This window comes from Lepidochelys kempii, chromosome 1, assembly GCF_965140285.1.
Source record: "Lepidochelys kempii isolate rLepKem1 chromosome 1, rLepKem1.hap1, whole genome shotgun sequence".
Classification (NCBI taxonomy): domain Eukaryota; kingdom Metazoa; phylum Chordata; order Testudines; family Cheloniidae; genus Lepidochelys; species Lepidochelys kempii.
The window spans coordinates 178,061,562-178,069,002 of NC_136380.1; positions in this window are offsets into that span (position 1 = coordinate 178,061,562).

Genomic DNA, 7,441 nt, shown 5'->3' on the forward strand with positions numbered 1-7,441 from the left:
ACTGTATCTGATGAGCAGCCCCACCTGTGCAAATTATAGCTGTCTTACCCTCATTGAGGTATCAGTGGAGGGATACTTGCCCTCTCCTGGTGCTTACTTGCTCTTTTGGAAAAACAGCTCTGATTAATACTTGTATTTTGGTAGTTCCTAGAGGCCTCAAGATTAGGGACCTATTGTGCTAGTCATTGTACCCACACAAAATAAGATAATCCCTGCCTCAAAAACCTTAGTAGATAAGACAGACAAAGGAAGGAGGGGGGACAAAAGAGCTACACCAGAGCTGGAAGGTATAATTTCCAGCTCGAATAGACATACCTGTGCTAGCTCTTAGTGAGCTAGTACACTAAAAAAAGAAGTTTAGCCACTGTAAATATCTGAAACTCTAGATATATACTCTAGCAGCATGGTTCTACTTTTGTTTTTAGCAGGCTAGCTTGTTTACCACTAGCGCATCATTATCTGCTCGAGCTGGAAATTACACCTTCCAGCTCTGGAATAGACATACCCATAGAGACGTGCAGTTTAGTGGCAGAACCAGGTATGGAACCCAAGTTCCAGATCTGTGCCTTATTTGCTAGGCCACACTGCCTCTATTTTCCTGTTATAGGGGAGTGCAAACTGCCCCCATTGTGTGATGAATCAAGCCCTCTTATCTATTAGCATGTTTCAAAGCAATTTTTTTTTCACAGAAAAAGGGTCCAAGTTCAACTAAATTAGCAAGTGCTGTTCTGTGGTTTTGGGTGCTTACTCCTTCTGATAGATTCTCTTGCGTTAAATACTGTTTGTCAAGAATGAAGCATTTTTATTTCATATATGGATCCATTCCTACTCCCATGAAGTCAATAGGAGCAGGAGAGGGCATTATGTTTTCTAATTTTACCAGTTGCTGCTATTGATGTCAGTTGGTTTTTAATGACAACTTCTGACTGCAGTTAATCATTTATTTAATGCTTGGACTCTAGTCTGTTGTCAAGTGGTGAAGTGTACATTACCTTGAAGGTGAAATGAGAGCATAACAGAGAACAGAGTGCCATTTGACTTGTACTGAATAGTAGTCCCAAGAGACTATTCCTTTAAAGACAGCAGTCAAATTTCACAACTGTAGGTTGGATTGTTAATCATCATTCTAATGAACTCATTCTAAGTGCATGTCAAACTGTATTGTAAAGAGCATTTTCATAGACCAGAAATCTCCACAGAGCAGATTGCTTTTTGCTGGATTATGTCATGTTCTTGAAGAATTTTGCCACACATCCAAAGGAGGTATAACCCCCTCTCAGTAAGTACGTGTATTTTGTACTGATTGTAAAGCAAATTAAACACACAGACACACTGTGAGGGAAATGTACCTCAAAGATGCCGTTTTCAGAATCTATTTCTGCTCAAACTAGGAAAGTTGAAATTGGCCCTGTCCCCTGTAGTCTGGCTATAATTGGGTTTTATTCTGCTAATTTAATCAATGTGCTGGAAATCAGTGTGATTCTAAAATAAGTGTGAAAAATGTCTTTGATGTATAGTTGTCTGCACCTCTTAATCTATTAAAGATCAGATCTATGAAACTTGGTTGTCTATACAGCTGAAATAGAGAAAGGCAATGCAGAAAATTGGAGTGTAACATTGAGTAGTGATGAGAAATTTTAATACGCCTTAGTGACTTTGTTTAGAGAGGCATTTGATATATTGGATGATTAGCCAAAGGTCTTTGGGCTGGAAATTTGATGTGGCAATTCCAAAAAAGCAATCTTTGTTTTGAGACTTCTAGAACATTTTACTTCTGGTCAGATCTGAAAAACAAGTGCAATTTGGAGGAAGCATTCCCTTGGCTAGGGTTAGGGTTATAGGAAATAGGCCTTCCCGATCTATGATTAGGGTTATTTGAGGTAGGCCTCCCTGGGCTAGAGTTAGGGTTCAAGGAGATAGGAATCCCCTGGCTAGCTTTAGAGTTCTAGAAGGTTGAAGACATCACAGTAGGTTGAGGTTGGTAGGGGGTTGGTATTTTCAGACTAGGATTAGCACTGGAGGTAGGAAACCATGGGTGGGTTAGAGTTAGGGTTCTTGGAGATAGGACTCCCAGGGCTAAGACTAGCAGTGTGGGAGGTAGGCCTTCCTGGGGAAAAGTTAGAGTGCTGGAAGGTAGGACTCCTTGAGCTATGTTTGGGGTTCTAGAAGATGACTCCCTGACCTATACTTAGGGTTCTAGGAGGTAGGTGGGTTAGGGTAAGGGTTCTTGGAGTTTGGACTACCCAGGCTAGAGTGAGGGCTGTAGGAGGTAGACCTTCCCAGACTAAGGTTAGAGTTCCAGAAGGTAGGCTTCCATGAGCTAGGGTCAGGGTTCCAAGATGGTAGGGCTCCCTGAGTTAAGATAAAGATTTCATGAGGTAGGACTCCCAGGGCTGGAGTTAGAGTTCTAGAAGGGTGGTCTTCTCAAGCTAGCTTAGGGTTCCAGAAGGTAGAAGTCCCTTAGTTAGCACTCGGGTCTTAGGAGTTTGGTGAACCTCCATTAGGTTGACAGTTTTAGAAGGTTGTTATTGCATGACAAGGGTTAGGAATTTAGGGGTAGGAATCCATGGACTGAGGTTAAGTTGTAGGAGGTAGACATTGGTGAAGTAGGGTTAGGTTTCTAAGTAGTGGACCAACTCGGGTTATTTGTAGGGCTGGAAGAGGTAGGTTTCTTTGGAATAGGGATATAACAGGTTATTTCATGCTACAGTTAGGGTTATCGGACATAGCCTTTCCTAAACAGCACTTAGGGTTCCAGGGCCTTGGCATCTCCCATCTAGGATTACTGGAAAAGTGCTCCCTAGGCTAGGGTTAGAGCTCCTCAAGGTAGGACTCCCACTGCTAGGGTTAAATTTATAGGAGATTGGCCTCCCTGGGCTAGGGTTAGGGGCAGAGAAGGTAAATATCTGTGGACTGGGATTAGGGTTGGTTTAGGTTTGAAGGTGGTAGAGCAATTTGGGTTAGTGGTAGGGTTGTAAGAGGTAGGCTTCTACAATTTAGGGATAGTGTCTCAGGATTTAGGCCTCCTTGATATAGGGGTAGGATTCATAGAAATAGGACTCCCATGGCTCAGGTGAGGAATATACAAATAGGACTCCATATACTGGAGGTAGGGTTATAGGAGGTAAGACTGCCAGGGCTAAGGTTAATGATATAGGATGTAGGACTTCCTGGGAAAGAGTTAGGATTCTAGGAGGTAAGACTCACTGAGCTCAGGTTAGAGTTTTAGGAGGTAGGTTTCACTGGGTGAGAATAAGGGGTTTTTGGAGGTAGGACTCCCCAGGCTAGGGTTGGGTTATTTGGAGGTAGGCATCCCATGGTTGTGGTTAGGTTTCAAGGAGGTAGGTGACCCCTCATTAAGGTTAGGGTGGTAGGCTGAGATTCTCAGGCTAGGATTAGGATTGGAGAAGGTAGAAATTCCTAGGCTGGGTTTACAGTTTTAGAAGTTAGATATTTGTGAAGTAGGGTGAAGTTTGAATGTGATAGACCAACTCAAGTTAGTGGTTGCTGAACTAGGGTTAGGGATGGAGGAAATAGGCATCAATAGGCTGGGGTTAAGGTTGTTAAGAGGTCCAGATCCCCAAACTAAGATTAGTTTTGTAGGTGGTACGCCAACTCTGGCTAATAGTAGGCATGTAAGAGGTCAGTATCTCTGGGTTATGGTTGTAAAAGATAGACTACTTCGGGCTAGGGTTGCAGGAGGTAGGTCTCCACGAGCTAGAATTAGGTTTATGATAGGTGGCCTTTCCTGACCAATAGTTAGGGTTCCATGGCATAGGCTTCCACAGTCTAGGGTTAGGGTTTCAGGGCATAATTCTCCCTAAACTGGGATTAGAGTTTTTGGAGCTAGGTCTTCCTGAGCTAGGATTAGGAGTTATTCTTCCCCGAGCAACAGTTAGGGATCCCAGGACTAGGGTTATGGTTTCTGCAGGTAGAAGTGCTTGGATTAGGGAAAGGGCTTTTCTAGTTAGGACTACCACTGCTAGAGTTAGAGTTAAAGGAGGTTGGTCTCCCCGAGCTACGTTAAGTGATTGGGGAGGTAAGTATCTGTGAACTGGGATTTCAATTGTAAGAGGTAAACATCACCAAACTTGGTTTAAGTTTGTAGGTGTAGAGCAACTCAGGTTAGTGGCGGGGTTGTAAGAGGTAGGTTTCTTTGGGTTATGGTTGTAAGAGATAGCATATTTTTTCCTCAGGATATGCTTGTAGGTGGTAGGCTTCTCTAAGATAGGGTTAGGCTTCTAGGAGTTAATCTGCCATGAGCAACAGTTAGGCTTCGAGGAAGTAGGCATCCCCAGGTTAGGGTTTCTAGAGGAAGGACTCCCATGACTAGAATGAGGGATACAGGAGGTTGTTGTACACATGCTAGGGTTAGGATTCTAGAAGATGGGACTCCCAGGGCTAAGGTTAGCAATGTAGAATGTAGGCCTTCTCATGTAGGGGTTGTGTACTAAGATGTAGGTGTCGTTGGGCTAGGGTTAAGATTTTAGGAGGTAGGTGTCCTTGGGTTAGGGTTTTTGGAGATAGGAGTCCCTGGGCTAGGGTGAGGGTTCTAGAAGATTGGCATCCCTGAGCTACAGAAAGACATGCAGGAGGTAGGACTCCCCAGGACAAGGTTAGGGTTCCAGGAGGTAGGTCTCCCCAGGCCAGAGTTTGGGTTCCAGGAGTTAGGCCTCCACTGGCTAAGGTTAAGGTTCAGGAGGAAGGAATCCCCTGGTTAGGGTTAGGTTTCCAGGAGGTTGGTGAGCCCTCATATTGTTTAGGGTTGTAGGAGTTTGATATTGCCAGGCTAGGGTCAGGAATGGAGGAGGTAGGTATCAATGGGCTGGGATTAGGGTTGTAGGAGATAGATACTCCTGCAATAGGATTATATTTGTAGGTGGTAGACCAACTTGGGTTAGTGGTAGATTTGTGAAAGGTAGTTTTCTTTGGAATAGGGTTTTAAGAGGTTGAGTGTTTCATGCTGGGGTTACTGTTATAGGAGGTAACTTTTCCCAAGTAACAGTTACGGTTCCAGGGCATAGGGATCTTGGATCTTGGAGTAGTGTTGCAGGAGATAATCCTTTCTGGGATAGAGTTAGGGACATTGGAGGTATGACTCTCTGGGCTGGGTTCAGGTTTTTCGAGGGTGGACTTCCTTAGCAGGTTCTTGGAAGCAGGACTCCCATGGCTTGGGGTAGGCTAGTAGGAAATAGGTTTTCCCAGGTTGGGGAAGTAATATAAGAACTAGGGCTTGATGTGCTGTTGTTAGGATTCTAGGATATAGGCTTCCCCATTCTAGGAATAGGATTGTTGAAGGTAGGACTTCCTTAGATAGGGTTAGATTTTCAGGAGGTTAGACTCTCTGAGCGAGGTTTCGGTTTCTAGGACATAGGAGTCCCATAGGATCTGGGTTCTTGGAAGTAGGACTCCCTGGGGTAAGATTAGGGCTTTTAGAGGTACTGTAGTACTCCCACTGTTAGGGTTAAAGTTATAGGAGTTCCCCTGCCCGGGCTAGGATAAGGGATGGAGGATATATAAGTATCTATAGACTGGGTGATATATGAGTATCTATAGACTGGAATAAGGGTTGTAGGAGGCAGACATTCTCAAAGTAGGGTTAGGCTTGTAGGTGGTAGACCAACTCAGGATAGTGATTGGGTTGCAAGAGATGCTTGTTTGGATTATGATTTTTAAGAGGTAAGATTCTTCGGTCTGGGCATATGCTTGTGGGAGGTATGCCTCCCTGAGATAGGGTTAAGGATGGAGGAGGTAGGACTCACTGGGCTAGTGTTTGGATTGTAGGAGCTAAGCATCCTCTTTTTAGAATTAGGGATGGAAGAGGTAGGAATCCATTGGCTGGATTTAGGGTTGTAGGAGGTAGATATCCCCCTGTTAGGTTAGGTTTGTAGGTGGTCGACTAACTAAGGATAATGGTAGGGTTTTATGAGGTAAATTTCTTCAGATTTAGGTTGTAAGAGGTAGACTACTTGGGGATAGGGATAGGGTTGCAGGAGGGAAACCCCCCACAGCTAGGGTAAGGGATATAGGATATAGGTGTCCATATGCTGAGATCACAGTTTTTCGAGATAGGACTCCCAGAGCTAAAGTTAGCAATGTAGCAGATACGCCTTCCTGGGGAAGGGTTAGTTTTCTAGGAGGTAAGACTCCTTGATCTAGGGTTATAGTTCTAGGAGATAATTGTCCCCAGATTAGGTTTAGGGTTCTTGGAAGTACGTGTCCCTAGGCTAGGGTTAGGGTTATGGGAGGTAGGCCTTCCTAGGCTGTGATTAAGGTTACAGGAGGTAGAACTCTCTGGGTTAGGGTTCCAGCAGACAGACCACCCAGGGCTATGGTTAAGGTTCCAGAAGGTAGGAATTCCTTGGCTAGTGTTAGGATTGTAGGAGGTTGCTGACCCCACATTAGATTTAGTGTTTTAGGAGGCTGATATTGCCGGACTACAGTCAGGAGGAGGTAGGAATCCCTGGGCTGGAGTTAGGGTGGTAGGACACAGACATTCCCGAAGAAGGAATTGTATGTAGTAGGTTTGTATGTAGTAGACCAACTCGGGTTAGTTATAGGGTTGTAGGATGTAGGTTTCTTTCGATTAGGTTTGTAACAGGTAGGGAATTTCGTGCTAGGGTTAGAGTTATAGGAAGGAGCCTTTCCAAAGCCATAGATAGTGTTCCAGGGCATAGGCATCACTGTTCTAGGGTTAGTGTTCCAGAGGTTTATGGGTCTATTACGAGAGTAGATGGTTGATGTTCTGTGGCCTGCAGAATGCAGGAAGTCAGCCTTAGATGATCATGACGGTCTCTTCTGGCCTTAAAGTCTATGAGTCTTCCCATTTACCCCATATGCTATTTTTAAAATTACTTATATGTAAAGATTATTCTAATGTTTTGAAATGAAAAAATATTTTACAGCAGGGAAACTAATGAGCATATAAATAATCTGTGGTAGGCACTGAAGTTTGTGTCACTGAAGTGCATGGAGGAGGAATAAGTTTATGCCTCTGTTGTTACTTTTGTACAGCATACTGGTTGTCTCAAATGACTGGCAAGGACTGAATGAAAGCATTGTCTGAGCTACTTGCTTTTTAAAGGAAAGGTTGAGCTACTATAGTGTTGCTCAGATATAGTGGTGGTGGGTGCTATATAAAAGCCTTTAAAGATGAACAGATTTGGTGCCCAATTCTTCTCTTGGTTACATTAACATAGCATCTCTGACTTCAATGGAGTTGCACTGGAATAAATGAAAGAAGAACTTGGCTCTTTGAAATCAAGCACAGTTCACAAAACAATTGTACAGTGTCTTAAAGCTCCTCAGTAGTGCTTGTTCTTCTTGGTAATTGAAAGTTTATCTTGGGAGGCGAAGTGTACTAGTTATAAGCGCTAAGATTTTTCAGAACAGAATGTTTGTTAAGTGCATCAAACTTGAGCAGAGGTTAGGATCTCAGTAT